Source organism: Hemitrygon akajei, chromosome 15, assembly GCF_048418815.1.
Source record: "Hemitrygon akajei chromosome 15, sHemAka1.3, whole genome shotgun sequence".
Lineage (NCBI taxonomy): Eukaryota > Metazoa > Chordata > Chondrichthyes > Myliobatiformes > Dasyatidae > Hemitrygon > Hemitrygon akajei.
Window position 1 is genome coordinate 16713976 of NC_133138.1, and position 16412 is coordinate 16730387.

General features: G+C 36.7%; 1 protein-coding gene across 1 annotated transcript in view; it reads right to left on the bottom strand.

The window, feature by feature from the left end:
* LOC140739190 (phospholipid-transporting ATPase VB-like) overlaps nt 1-16412 on the bottom strand; it is a 293630-nt gene that overhangs the window by 200186 nt on the left and 77032 nt on the right. The gene's annotated exons all lie outside the window — the stretch shown is intronic.

Below are 16412 nucleotides of genomic sequence, written 5' to 3' on the forward strand. Positions count from 1 at the left end.
TTGACCCAGTATTTCAGGAATCTGGTGTTCTTCCTAATGAACCTGGTAAATGTATCAGGTTGTGTTCCTTTCAAATTCTGATTAGAAGTTCTACGTACTTTGAGGCTGTTGAAATGCAGGTTGATGAAATTCATCACACGGCTCAATGGCATTCAGTGAACTTGATGCCACAGTTTATTTCATCGAATCAACAACCACCCATCAACGGAGCAGCTATTGGCAGTTTTCTTTTGCCTGGTATAAGTCTCAGTTTGTAACACAAAGTTGCAATTGAACATTTTACGGCCAATGTCTTATCTCACAACCATTCTTTAAAGAATTACTTATGAACATTTACGCATCAATTGGAACTTACTGCAAACAATGCAGTAAACATCCCAAACCATCAAAATCTTCTTAAAAAGAAACTATTAATATAAAACATTTTAAAGCAATTTCTACAACAGAATAATGGAAGTAATATAAGTAATAGACTTAATAGCATGCAATTCAGAATTCAAGAACTTCATGCAAACATTTCCTTCTGTCAGGTTGAAAACGAGTTTTGACAAATAGCTCCAGATATTCAAATCCAATGTACTGCAGCTCTTTAGTCAGTATTCTATAAGGGATGACTTCAAAACACTTGATTGAAATTTCCACATGAGGAATTCATGTTCAAATTAGCAAAACTGTAAATATGTTCATTAAATTTCTTCTCTCTTCCCCCCAACCCCTGCAGAAATATTTCTAGATTAGATTAAGAAACACGATTGCTTGTTAGATTAAGAAACTGCAAACAACTACAAATAATCATATGAAGGTCTAATTTACCTGGCCCCCTTCACATTACTACCATCAGGGAGAAGGTACAGCAGCCTGAAGATGCACTCAATGTTTTAAGAATAGCTTCTCCCCATTTGCCATCAGATTTCCGAATAGCCCATCAACATTACCTTGTTCTTCAGCCTTTTGAATCATTTTGTAACTAAAAGTAATGTTTATGTCTTGCACTGCACTGCTACTGCAAAATAAATTTCATGACATATGTCAGTGGTAATAAGCTTGATTCTGAAGTCTTCCTTCTTTTAGCTTTGGAGCACCCCTTTTGCACACAGGTTTGTTTCTTTTAAAACAGGTGAAACCACTCAAGAACTATGTTGAACCAAATTCCTCTTATGTTTTGCCATTAACCTTTCCCAAATAATGTCAGAGATTTACAACATTCTTTTAACAACCACACTATTCCAATGCTCAATAATTTGATACAGCAATTCAATTGCTCAGGAAGTGAAGTAATATTATCAGCTAAAAATGCAATTTGATGAATTTCAAATCTTACTGATCCAGCACTCAGAAGCACTGCATTCTTGTCAAAATATTCTAGTATGCCTTCAATTAAGTTTCTGGCAGAGTACCGCAGTTGGTTCAAAAATGATAATTAGTTCAAGCAGGGTAATAAATCCCACATCTTATACATATGCTTCAATGTTTTATGAACAAAGAATGTGGGATCAATTCACCAAAAACCTGTGAAGTACTGGATGAAAGGGTTTAAAAATTGTACAAACTGAGAACAGAGTTTGGATAGGTACATTGATGGAGGGCTATGGTGCAGATGCAGGTCCATGAGACTAGGCAGATTAATTGCCTACACGAGGAAATCTGCAGATGCTGGAAATTCAAGCAACACACACAAAATGCTGGTGGAATGCAGCAGGCCAGGCAGCATCTATAGGGAGAAGCGCTGTCAACGTTTTGGCCCAAAACGTTGACAGTGCTTCTCCCTATAGTTCAATCGCCTAAATGGGCTGAATGGCTTATTTTTCCTGCGCTGTAGTGTTGTATGACTGTGACTAACTTTTTGTAAATATTTAAATTCAATGCAGCCTTTATGTTACCCAGTTAATAACACCAGGAGAGGGAAGATGAAGAAAAGGGAAATCACTTCCAGCAAAGGCAAACCATTTCTTTTTTTTAATTAAATTTTAATGATATTAGGAGGCAAATATTATTGAAGCAAAGAGATGAAGTAAAAAGTTATTATTAATATTTTGTCCTGAAAACATGTTGCTGTGCTGGGTGGATAATCTTCTGTGAATCCAGGATTTGTCAAGACATTAAAGAGTGCCAGAACACGGCAGGAACCATGACAATGTTAGCAGTCTGGAGCCATTAAGCTGCTGATCCAATCTGCCAGTCTTTATAACATGGGGTGTCCTGTGGGACTAGACTCCAAAACAAGTCAGGGCAGTTAACATTGCTACAATATTTAATCAAGGAGTTCACAAATCACAGAACAATCATATTATGAATAAAAATTAAAATGTAAAATGTCCAACCAAATCAGTAAAGAAATTAAGTTTAATGGGTATTGTTGATAGGCTGCAAAGATCATTCCTATCTGTGCCATAGAGCAAATGAAAGCTCCTGGAATAAAAGTACCATGTGAAAGGTACTTACAAATAAGCATTTCTACTTAGCAAATCAAAGATTAGACTTTGATTTACATTTAAAAATGGATAATAATTTTGAAACAGCAAACATCTGTATTTTTTGTCTTCAACCTTTAAATGGTTTCCAGGTTTTACAAACAGTTATCGCTGGAAGTTGCAAAGCAGGTATTTTATCTGGAACTCTGTTTTGTGAATTAATGTTGCTGTTCACAGTTCATCATTCAAATTCATAATATTGGCATGGAAAATATGTAATAACAAACTTCTTTAGATGTATTATCAGAATGGCAGCATGAACTAAATATAATAATGAATACAATTGGTTTAGGGCTGGTGTCTCTTAGCAATTGTTACTTTGTTCCTTTGCTGTAAAGGTGTTAATCCAGACAATTTATTCTAAAACCAGTTTGATATAGCAAAATAACATCGAGGATAGCCATAGTTCTCTTGCTTCTGCGTTCATTATGGAAGAAAGTATTTGGTACTAAATAACTTCTCCCATGTTTCCCTACTCAGTAGATTTTAAAACTTAAAGATAGAATTAACTAATAAATTAATAATCAGACAGCTATTTCCCCTTCAACATTGAGGGTTGTATAGTATCTTAAATAAATACATGTCCATTTTAAGACAGCATTTTACCACAGAAAATGCATTAAGATTTTCATGCAAATATAATAATAAACCCTTCACTGACTGCCATTATAGAGTGTTCAAACTAAATGTACACAACAGATCATCAAACAAGCACATTCTATCACCTATCATATTATATAATTTTAAAAGGCAGGAGGTGAAATTGTCTGCAAGACTCCTAGTATCGTAATATTTATTCTAATCTGTGCAACAGTGGAAAAACTCTGAATATCACTGGGTACCTTATGGCAATCAGATCAAACAATAAGTACCAAATCTGCAAGGACAGGTGCAAGGACATCAGCTCAAACTTCAAGCAACCATCTTGAAGAGGTGAATTTGGGCACACTTCATCTAAAGTAACTCAGCACATTCTCAGCTGCTAAAACTCCTTGCCTGTAGTAAAAGCAATAATCACTGATCTCGACAGAAAGTTAAACAATTTCTATATTGATTAAAGGAAGTACAATTGAAGAACTTCTGCATGACTGCTTGTATATTCAATTGAATAACAAAGCATTTGCAGAGTTATAAAACGGGAGAGAAAATTTAAATACACTGTTCGACTTCAATCTTATCATATCAATGAAATTAACAAAGCTGATTACAAAGGTTTGTTTCTATTGTTAATCATCAAGCATTTTATTAATGATACTTAACATTTTACCTCTATAACTAATCCTTGACCTATGCTTGAGAACATTTCATGAATAAGTTTGAATGTTACTAACCCAGGTAAATAAAAATCTCTCTATATTCCAAACAGCATTATTTTATGATAATCTTTTTAGTGACCTTTACATTGTTTGTGGTCTGAAAAGTTTCTATCAACCACTGCCCGAAACACCTTTCAATACTATTTTGAACTGTTATTAAGATTTATATCCATCAACATTTCACCAATTGAAACTACACAAATGTTAAAATGGATTCAGGAAGCGATACATGGGATGCTTTAAATCAATGCCATTAAAAGATTTACATTCTTGCAGCATTAAATCAGATCATTAATTCTTCAACCTTCCATGACTACATGAACTGTAATGTTAACCTAAGCAAATCTCAATTTCTTCCACCATTTCTCTTGATTTCTAGCCTGTTCTAAATGCCTCTTAAACATTGTTATGTATGTGCTTCAACTATCTTACTGGCAACAAGTTTCTCACTCCCATCACTCTGTACAAAAACTTGCCTTGCAGTGCTCCTTTAAAATTTACCCTCACACCTTAAACCCAGACACCCTGACATTAGATAGTTCCACTCTGAAGAAATGACTCACCATCTACCCCACTTCTCACAGATTTTGTATGCTCCTCTCAGCCTCCAATGCTCAGAAAACAATCCAGTTTTGGCTAATCTCAAGGAACTAAACCAATCCAGACAGCATCCGAGTGAACCTCTATTGCTAGCTTACATGCACACCACCCCTCTTGCACAGGTAATCTCTGGCATAAACATTCAAGAACCTGAAATCTTTCTCCCTGTATGAGGTCCTCAGCTGCAATCCAATCAACACAAACATTACCAAAAGATACAGAAGATTCAACCAGTAATATTTGCAATGTTGTTCCACTCTCAAAATCATATATCAGGAACAAAAACATACAGATTTCTGAATCACTATCCCTACTCACTGGTAAACCAGGAATTAAGTCAGTTCAGAAGGCCTTTCACCCTGGGCAACTAGATGCCATAATATTTACACAGGGTGGTGGTCAGATCTCCAAACTACAGCAAGGCAAATTGATTCATTTATACATCCAGATTAGAGTACAGTGATGTATTTGGACACTGAATTAAATTTTAAGTTCATATCCAACTGGGATATTCTTGCAACTTTCTTCTCAAACTTAATTCTCAACATCACAACCAACCTGGTTCATGTTCCAAAAGGCAGGAACTTCAGAGGGCAGGTGCAAGAGGTATATATGACCTGCATTTCCAAGTGACCTTCCCCAAACTTAACTGAATCAATTTTTGAGAAGTTTCATCACCCATCCACCACAAAATCTGTCAGTAATAGAGTCAATTAAAAAAAAATCATTTACACTTACTATGGATTGTATCTGCTTGATTGAATAAGTGCATTTTCAATAAATCTGCATTTCATAATCAGTCTTTCAGTTTGTAGTTAAAATCACTACAGTGATTTAAATCTATTAAACCAAGAAATTGAATAAGATCAAGAACCAAAATGTGTTGAGTTAGAGAAATAATCAGGGTTCTCTTTATTGATTCTCAGAGGCTACAAAATCAAACACCTTGAAGCAAGGTGCCTAAGGGGGCCATGCAGAAGTCTACAAAAGTTGGCAGTGTGTCAAAGAACTCCAGTTAATGAAGACCGTTTAGCCCTCTTGCCTATGTGGGCTCTTGCAGTATCTTTGTTAATGCTACTCCCACACTTACTTTCACTACAAACTTTTCTATCTCCAAGGCCAATCATTACTGATTCTCTTATCACCAAACCATACTGGGAATATTTATAGGAACCAATCAATTTAACATCAAGCACATCTTTGAGACGAGGGCTGAAACTAGAGCATCAAGGAGGAATCCGTGTGCAGGAAGAGCATGCAGACTCCACATAGACAGCACCCAGCATTGAAGCCAGGTCACTGGAACAGTATGGTAGTGGCACTAACTGCTGTGGCACTTTGCAGAATAAGCAATATTTTCATTAAGCTTGTGGTTGTTTGAATTTAACAGGCTAGTTATTCAAATGATTGTAAAGTATCAAAGTATACATCTGCCTTGCTTAATGAATGATGATAATTAAAAAGTTATAAAAGGAATTCAGGTATTCCCATGGCAGAATTCAAGGTCACATCAACACACTGCAACACATTTTAATTAACCTTGTATACAGTCAATTGAGTGTTAACTGCTATCATTTGCAAATTCATTTTACAAGAAAGGTCAGAAGCATGAAAGTAATTAAATTTTAGAAGCAAGTTTATCAAGGGATTGATTTGTTTTATTTTAATATAAAGCAGAAAACAGACAAAAAGGCAATTATCCTGTTTTCGCAATTCATGCTTTTTGTACAATAACGGTTGAACTTGATGGCTTTGAAGGGCCTATCAGTTACCGAAATGAACAGAAATCCTACATTTACCTTTGCATGTCGAGTACCTGGTATAAACTGACAGGAATAGAGGATCATACTGATCAGCTCACTTCAACTCAAGGGTACAAAATTCCTTGTTGGAATTTCCCAGTATTGCACTGGGGGAAAAAATATATTTTCAGTTTAAGTCAAGCCTGCTGCAGCATCCAAGACAATTGATTTAAAGAAGGATTCTAGGCTTGCAGACTGAGAGGTTAATTTGGCTTTCCTAATTAAACTACGGTAAAAAAATATTAATTATTTCAAAATTATTTAAATTCAGTTTTAATGCCTTGTCTTGGATATTTACTTCAAATTTAAGAGATCTTAAATAAAAATTCCATACACTTTTGAAAATGTAAACAAAGTTATTGTTTCTTTCTTTCTTTTTAAATCTTTTTATTGATTTTAAACAAACATAAATGAAACATTGAGTACAAAGAGCTTGAGAGTACATAATTAATAGGTTAAGGTATAAATACAATTAGTTGGTAATCCATATATAATAACCTCCCAAACTCATAGTGGTTACAGAAAACACAAAAAAATAAGAACCCCCCTCCCCAAAAAAGCAAAAAAAAACCTAACCAACATGGGCCATTGCATTATATCAAATATACACAGTAGCATCAATAACTCTGCACCTCTATCCAAATAATTAAAGATGATTAGAATAAGGTTTAGGAAAAGTCAGTTTAACTCATATGAAAAGGTTGAATAAATGGTCTCCAAGTTTCTTCAAATTTAACTGAAGGGTCGAAGATAACACTTCTAATTTTGTCTAAACTCAAACAAGAAATAGTTTGAGAAAATCACTGAAATATAATTTGTGGATTAATTTCTTTCCAGTTCAATAGGATAGATCTTCTAGCCGTTAATGTGACAAATGCAATCATCTGCCAGGCTGAAGGGGATAAACGACTATTATCCACCATTGGTAAACCGAAAATTGCACTAATAGGACGTGGTTGCAATTTGATGTTCAGAACTGTTGAAATAATACCAAAAATATCTTTTTAATAATTTTGCAAACAGGGGTAAGACCAAAACATGTAGGTCAATGAAGCGACTTCAGAATGACATCTGTCACAGGTTGGATTAACATAAGAATAAAATCGAGCAAGTTTGTCCTCGGACATATGAGCCCTATGTACAACCTTAAATTTTATTAGGGCATGTTTAGCACAAATGGAAGAAGAATTAACTAATTGTAAAATTTTCTCCCACTGCTCTGTAGGTATAAGACAGTGAAATTCTTTTTCCCATTCCTTCTTAATTTTCTCTGATATTCCTGGCTGTATTTTCATGATCATATTGTAAATGATGGCTACCAAACCCTTCTGGCAAGGATTCAGAGCTAGAATTTTTTCCATAATATCCATTATACATAATTTCGGAAAAGACTAACATATTATTCAAGAAATTTCTTACTTGCAAGTATCTAAAAAATGAGTTCTATGCAAATTATATTTATTGGACAGCTGTTCAAAGGACATAAAAGTGTTATCTAAAAATAGATCACGAAACCATGTTATACCTTTTGTTTTCCATAACACAAAGGTTTGGTCCATAAAAGAGGGCTGGAAAAAAAGTTAGATATAATAGGGCTTGATAAGATAAACTTATTCAAGCCAAAGAATTTACAAAATTGAAACCATATTCGTAACGTATGTTTAACTATAGGATTAGTTATTTGTTTATTCAATTTAGATAAAGCAAAAGGAAGCGAAGATCCTAAAATAGAAAACAATGAAAAGTCTTGTACAGATTTACACTCCAAATTTACCCATTGTGGGCTAGGTACTATGACCGATTCTTGGGTCCAAAATATTAAATATCGAATGTTAACTGCCCAGTAGTAAAATCTTAGGTTTGGCAAAGCCAAGCCACCTTCCTTCTTAGGCTTCTGTAAATATTTTTTACTTAATCTAGGAATTTTATTCTGCCACACATATGAGGATATTTTGGAGTCAATAATATCAAAAAAAGATTTAGGAATAAAAATTGGTAATGCTTGAAATAGATATAAAAATTTGGGTAAAACTAACATCTTGATAGCATTAATTCAACCAACCAATGACAAAGATAATGGAGACTATCTGGTAATAAGTTGCTTGATTTGGTCAATTAAAGGTAAAAAGTTAACTTTAAATAAATCCTTATGTTTCTTGGTAATTTTAATACCCAAATAAGTAAAATTATCTGTAATAACTTTAAATGATAAGTGTTTATAGATTGAAACTTGCATATTTAATGGAAATAATTCACTCTTATTAAAATTCAGTTTGCAGCCAGAAAAACTACTAAACTGAGCAAGCAGGGATAAAAAATTATTGTTTCAACTGCAAAAAAAAATTCCATAACACCAGTTCTGTCTTCTGTCAAGAGCAGTCTACAGACTGGAACTCCCCTCCACATTTTGATCTTCAACCAAACACTACTCTGGACTCAAGGAGCTACAGTAGGTTAAACCCTCAAACCAAAGTGGCAATTCTGATTAGTGTCTCTGGGCCAGCATCATCCTTTTTAGTAAGATTCAAATGAGACCAGTTTTAGAAAACAGGAATCAAAAGGTTCTCAAAAATGGCAATATTCCACTTTAAAATGCAGGCACAACTTAGAAAATAATGATTTTTTTATTGGAACACTATGTACATCAGTTCCAATATATTGTTTTAAAGATTTTCGATTAAAACACTTATAGGATGAAGACAAGGAGCTTGGTCAAAGAGGTAGGAAGATGTTTGAAAGGGGAAGAGGTGGAAGAAGGGCAAACATTTAGGGATGGAATGTCAGAGTAAAACCCAAATAAGGCATCGGTGAGCAGTTTACTGTGAGAAGTCTTTTCACAGCACTTTCTATCACTTTGCTGATGACCCAAAGTACTGATGGAAGGCCTCACTATTCTCCATAGTGAAAGTCAGATTAGATTTGTCCTGATTTGTGTGAACAAGACACACCTAGGAAATTTTTAACAATATCATACGTTCTTTCTTCAAGGAAACATCTTGACTAAAGGCACGGCTGGTTCTTTTCCTTATTATTAAAACTAGGAATGTTGCTCGGTCCCAGAATTTTCTGTATCCTGTGAACAAAAAACATTATAGTAGAGTACAGGCCCTTCGGCCCAAAATTTTGGGCCAACCTTTTAACCTACTAAGATCAACATAAACTTTCCCTCCTACATATCGCTCCATTAAAAAAAAATCTTATTTATGCCCATCTAAGAGTCTCTTAACTGTCAATAATGTTTCTGCCAGTGCTGTCAACTCTTTTTTGTTCCCATGCAGCATGAGCAGCACTGGCTGAAAACAGGCTTCTGCGATAGTGAGTATCTCAGAGGATGAAAAGATTGATCAATCCCTTGGTATTTCTGGCTCAAGATAGTTCAATTTTGCCTTGAGCACTCACATTCTGGCTCCTAAAATAAAGGTTTAATGGAAAAAATGTAGCTGCAGAAAATTAACTTGTTAAAGTGCATAAAGAGCCTATAAAAGCAATACTCCTATGTTGATTATTGGAAACAACATAAGAGAAGAGGGAGCTGTCTATGTAGATTTGATAATTGCCTAATATACATCAGTAACCTAAAAATAATAAAGTATATCTTAGATTATTAGACTATATTGCTTTACTCAATTTAGATGTGTGATGTCAGTCCACTCTGAAGTAATTTTTAATTATGAATAGTAGGGAGCCTAGAATCATCAGTCTGATCTCCCTTTAAAGACAGACTGGGATTCATTGGCCGCTCACTGTAAACAGATCGAGAGAAGCACCAGTTGAAACAACAGGCTACCTCAGAGCACACAGAGCAGATAATGACAGATCCAATTACCTCACCTGGATGACAGGTGGACAAGAGAAATACCATATGCCTTGGCTATCAATGCCAAACATGTTGGAACATCTAATTCAAAGAGAGAATGAGAAAAAAGTTTTATAAAAGTCTATTGAAAAACAGGACCAGGCCATAATTGTGTACAAGATGATGAGAGGCATTGATCATGTGGATAGTCAGAGGCTTTTCCCCAGGGCTGAAATGGTTGCCACAAGAGGACACAGGTTTAAGGTGCTGGGCAGTAGGTGCAGAGGAAATGTCAGGGGTAAGTTTTTTACTCAGAGAGTGGTGAGTGCGTGGAATGGGCTGCCGGCAACGGTGGTGGAGGCGGATATAATAGGGTCTTTTAAGAGGCTTTTAGATAGGTACATGGAGCTTAGGAAAATAGAGGGCTAAAGGTAAACCTAGTAATTTCTGAGGTAGGGACATGTTTGGCACAACTTTGTGGGCCAAAGGGTCTGTATTGTGCTGTAGGTTTTCTATATTTCTATAAGTATTTTGCTTTTGAAGCTAGTGTTCACTTGCACTGAGAGGAAAAATGCTCCCTCCCCCATCAGCTCAATACTGATCCTATAATTCTGTGGTCCAGTAAAATCAAAATTAAGGAAATCATCCTCGAACACTTTATCAGCAGAATTGGCCTGAAGCTGGATCAAACCAAAGTTGCAGCATTAAAGGAAATGCCAAGTGAAGAATATTCCAGGAGTTCTATGGTTTGAGTTTGTAAGATCCTGCAACAATTAAGCAGCTCTATGAACCACTTAGAGAGCTTATCAAATGATGGAATGGTATTGGCTGAACGCCTATGAGCAAGTGGTCAACAACATCAAAGGTACAGTCGCTATAGATTTTGTTACAATGCCTGAATAAGAACCGACACTCCAAGCAGAGAAGTGTTTCTGAACAATGACCTTGCAGGAGGGTTAACTGATAACATACAGTACATGCAGTACTCTGCCATTAACCACAAATGTAGAACTGGAGAAGTTTCATCTATACACCTCCAGGAGAATTACACACAGCCAGAGTGATTGCAAATCACTCACGTTAATTATTATTAAGCCTTCCACAGAATTTACTCACACCAGAGAGGTTGCGAACAATGTCACAGACATTTAATGTAAAGATTCAGGCCAAGATAGGCTTAACTGTGTGTGTCAGATTCATGCATATCTATGAAAATGTTCAGGACACCGAGGTGGTGATTAACATTGGGAGTTGCACTCCAGTTTATTAGTCATGATAAATGAGGCTGAAAATTCTACCAGACAAGATGATACAGTGCAAAATTTGAAGTGAATTGTTAAAGTAGGAAGGAAAGAGCTACAGTGCGAGGCTGAATTTGCTCACAGATTTGTTTACATGACAGCCATGAATTAAGAGGATCCAATATTTGGAAGCACCATAGTATTTCTTCCTGCTTTAAATAAATCTCACATCTAGCAGTCAATATGCAGAATGAGAGAAAATACCTTGACAGGGAGATCAGATACTATGTGCAGAAATGAGAGACCTATGATTCTCTAAAACAGGAGGAAAGTACTTCGTTATTAGTTTCCAGATAAAAAAACTAGATAAAAGTACCAAACCAAGCAAAGCAGACTTGATGGGCCAAATGACCTAATTCTGCTCCTATATCTTATGATCAAATATGACAAGATGGTGAATATATAGCAGGTAGTGGTCGCTGATTTTTCAAATATTTAAGAGAAAATCTTTATTGGATAGCATTCACTCATGGATGATCATTGGAATCTGAAAGGGCCAGTTTAGCAGACCTGATGTATTAATCACAATAGAACATATTCACAGCAGACAAGTTTGTGAGGTTCTCAAAGGAATGGTGCCTTGATCAGTGGACCATTCCTTCTACAGAAAAATGTGAAGAATATGCTTTGAAGATGGTCAACCTGATGAAGAATGGGAAACCATTGCAGTGAGATTCCTCTTTGAACACCCAGGTCTTGCACATTGCAGCAACACAAGGGACGAAAACAATCTGCACAGGAATGTAAAAGCAGGGAATTGGAACTCTACTCCTAACTGTGTTTCTGAAGCAGAAACACAAAACAGCAGGAAGACAATCAGACTCAGCTCAAAATACACATCTACACCACTATCATAGAGACATTGAAAACAAGAGTAGTGGAGAGAGTAAAGATGAAGCATGAGTCTTGTTGAAAGAGGTTGCAGATGACTGAGAGTCATCCCCTCCCCAAAACAAAGCTGAAGTAAATTAATGCTCACCTCTAACAATACAATTTCTACACTGGAATCCCCAATATATTCAGAAAGAATGGGCTATTTTAGAACTGGTATGACTAACTTAGCACTGGATCCTCAACTCCCTGAACAACAGACCACAATTACTAAGGATAGGCAGGAACACGTCTAAAATGATTACACTCAACACTGGTGTCCCATAAGACTGCGTCCTGAGCCTCCACCTCTACTCTACACACTCGCAACTACGAGGCCAGACTCTGCTCTAACTCCACCTACAAGTTTGCAGATAAAACCAGCATAATGAGCTACATATCAAGTAATGAGTTAGAGGACAGAAAGGGAATAAAGAGCCCAGTGACTTGGTGTCCTGTCAACAGCATTTCCCTCAAAACAGCTGGTCATTAACTTCAAGAGGAGATGTATGCACAATTCTGTCTTCATCAATAGTGCTGAGACAAGAGGGGTAGAATATATAAGTTCCTACGAGTGACTAACACCAATGGCTTGTCCTGTTCCAAACTCGTATGACATCACAGCAAAGAAAACTCACCACTACTTCTACTTGCTCAGGAAGCCAAAGAAATCTGGCACGTCCCCTTTCTAATTGATGCCCCATAGAAAACATCCTGTCAGGATGTATCACAGCTTGGTATCGCAATTGCTCTGTCCATGACAAGAAATTTTAGAGAGTTTTGACACAGCACAGCACATCATGGAAACCAGTCTTCACTCTACAGTTGGTTTACACTTCTCACTGCCTCAGTAAAAGGGGTGAACCCATGTACCCTGGCCATTCTCTCTTCTCCACCCTCCCATTGGACAGAAGATAGAAAAGCATGAAAGTACACACCACCGGGCTTAAAGACAGCCTCTGTCCTGCTGTTCTAAGACTATTGAATAGTGTCCCAGTATGATAAGATAGACTTGACTTCAATCCACCTCATTATGACCTTGCACCTTATTGCTTACCTGCACAGCTCTTTCTCCAACTACAACACTGTTTTCTGTAGTCTGTTATCATTTTACATGACACCACCTCAATGCACTGTTGTAAAGAATTGCTCTGTATGAATGGTATACAAGACAATTCTTTCCCACTACCTCAGTACACGTGACAATAATAGATCAATTTATAATGGATGTACTGCATGTAGAAAGTTGTAAGGAGAGCACAGTTTACCAAGTTTACGTTATCCTGAAAAAGGCAGCAAGACGCTATACAAACCACTACCTTTCTTCTTGTCATGTACTTCAGATTCATATAATATTGTTATGCCTCACTGAAATTCACCATTCTGCAACATTGGGGAAAAACAATAAAGCATTTTGCAAAACACCCGCCGCCAACCCGCCCCCGCTCGGGGAAAGTAACTGTTTTTGAGTGTTTTGATGTGATGTAGCCTCCTCTTCAATGGTAGCAAATATCACACTAGCATTGAAATTCATCATATAAAATTAACAGCAGCTTTCATTGACAAATCCTTCAATTTCCTTCTCCCAAAGGAAACTGATTAATTAGCCACTTACTGGAAAGTGCAAAAGCAATATAGCCTAGTCTTTGAAAACTGTGACTTTCAGCTAAATTAAGTTCCCAGTTTGGACTGCAATGCTACTTTAATGGCTACATAAACAACTTACATTTATCTGACATTGTTTTTTTTTTCCCTTTTTTAAGAGGGTATAAATTTAAAAATATATAATTTGAGTGTAAAAAAAGTTACATCCTTGTTTTTACTGCCAAGTTAGCATGAATGAAAACTCACTAATTAAAAAAAAGCTGCAACCGGAGGCAAATATCAACTTCTCGCAACCATTGTCAGTTCCGCTTTGCCTACTCAAGCAAAAACCCTGCTTATGCACAGCAATTAGGTTTCTGCCACACAGAACTCTAAACTCAATGAATTAACTAGATAGGTTAAAAGATCAGCACAACATTGTGGGCCAAATGGCCTATAACATGTTGTAGTCATCTACATTGAATCCCTAAATCCAATCGGGAAATTAGAGATTTATAGATAGATAGATAGATAGATACTTTATTCATCCCCATGGGGAAATTCAACTTTTTTCCAATGTCCCATACACTTGTTGTAGCAAAACTAATAACATACAATACTTAACTCAGTAAAAAAATATGATATGCATCTAAATCACTATCTCAAAAAGCATTAATAATAGCTTTTTAAAAGTTCTTAAGTCCTGGCGGTTGAATTGTAAAGCCTAATGGCATTGGGGAGTATTGACCTCTTCATCCTGTCTGAGGAGCATTGCATCGATAGTAACCTGTCGCTGAAACTGCTTCTCTGTCTCTGGATGGTGCTATGTAGAGGATGTTCAGAGTTTTCCATAATTGACCGTAGCCTACTCAGCGCCCTTCGCTCAGCTACCGATGTTAAACTCTCCAGTACTTTGCCCACGACAGAGCAATATATTGTGCAATTGAAAAAGTATTTTCCCACTTGGAAATATTCAATAACAACTTTTTCTTGGTCAATTTCTGAATCAAGGGATCCACAGGACTGTTACTCACCAAGCAACAATATTTTTGGGTCATAATGGGGAAGCTTAGATAAAGCTCCAGGAACAGCAATCAATGATTGATCACTCCTGGAATAACCAGGTCTTTCCAACATAATGCCATAGAAAAGCAGCATCCATCATCAAAGATCCTCACCACCCAGGCCACGGTCTTTTCTCACTGCTGTCTCAGGACTTGCACCACTAGTTTCAAGAACGGTTACTACCCTTCAACCATCAGGCTCTTGAACAAAAGGATCCACTCTCATTTAAGGACACTCACTTAACTACACTCATTGAAGGTTTCTGTTATATTCTTACTTCTTGCTCATTATTTATTGCTATTTATTTATATCTGCATTTGCACAGTTTGTTTACAGTTACCGTTCTATAGATTTGCAAAGTTTACCTGCAGAAAAAGAATCTCTGGGTTGTATGTGGTGACGTGCATGTACTCTGACGATAATTTTTACTTTGAACTTCGAATTTATTAATGGACTCCAGATCTTCTGTCAAGCAAGTCCCTTACCTATGTCTCCTTGTCATCACCCACCCCCCAACTGCACCTATACTTTATTTCTCCCTCCCTGGCCACACCAAAGACCTTGTCTCTCTTCACCAACCTCCTCACTGAAATCACAGTGGAGACCCCAGCAATACCAATGGTTTTACCTAACACAATTACTTCCATCACCAGCCCTATGCCATGGTAAAATGTTTTAGTTAGCATCGGGTTAAGCTTAAGTTTGCAGCAAGAGATTTACAAATAAAAGAGTCATGATGTTGTGGCATGATATCTCTTCTTTTTGGCAATACAAGAAACTTATTCCAAGCCAAGTATAGCCACCTACAGGTAGCTTATTTCCCACCTGAACAACAATTGCCAGCATCAATGCACCTCAACTCTGTATTCAGATAATATATCGTGCAGGTGGCAATGATCCTTGGGACAGCAGCTTCTGTTCCTAAAAAAAAACTCCTTCATTCAAAACTGCTTCCACTTCTACCACTATAGCTATAGAAATTTACAGAATCAGAAGGTTTAATATCATTGTCATATGTTGTGAAATTTGTTAACTTAGCAGCAGCTGTACAATACATGATAATAGAGAAACAAATAAATCAATTATAGTAAATATACATCTTTGTATAGCAAATAGTTAAATTAAAAATAGTGCAAAACAGAAATTAAAAAGCGAGGTAGTGTTCATTTCATTTAGAAATCAGATGACAGAGGGGAAGAAGCTGTTCCTGAATCACTGAGCATGTGCCTTCAGGCTTCTGTACCTCCTCCCTGATGGCAACAACAAGAAGAGGGCACGTCCTGGGTGATGAGGGTCCTTAACAATAGAGGCACCACTCCTTGAAGGTGTCTTGGATACTATGGAGGCTAGTACCCATGATGAAACTGACTAATTTTACATCTTATTGTAGCTTCTATCGGTCTTGAGCAATAGCCCCCTCATATCAGACAACAATGCAGCCTGTCAGAATGCTCTTGATGGTACAACTGTAGAAGTTTGAGTGTTTTAAGTGCCGAACCAAACCTCCTCAAAATCCAACTGAAATATGGCCACTGCCTTGCCTCCTTTATAGCTGCATCGATATATTGGGACCAGGCTAGATCCTCAAAGATATTGACACCCAGGAA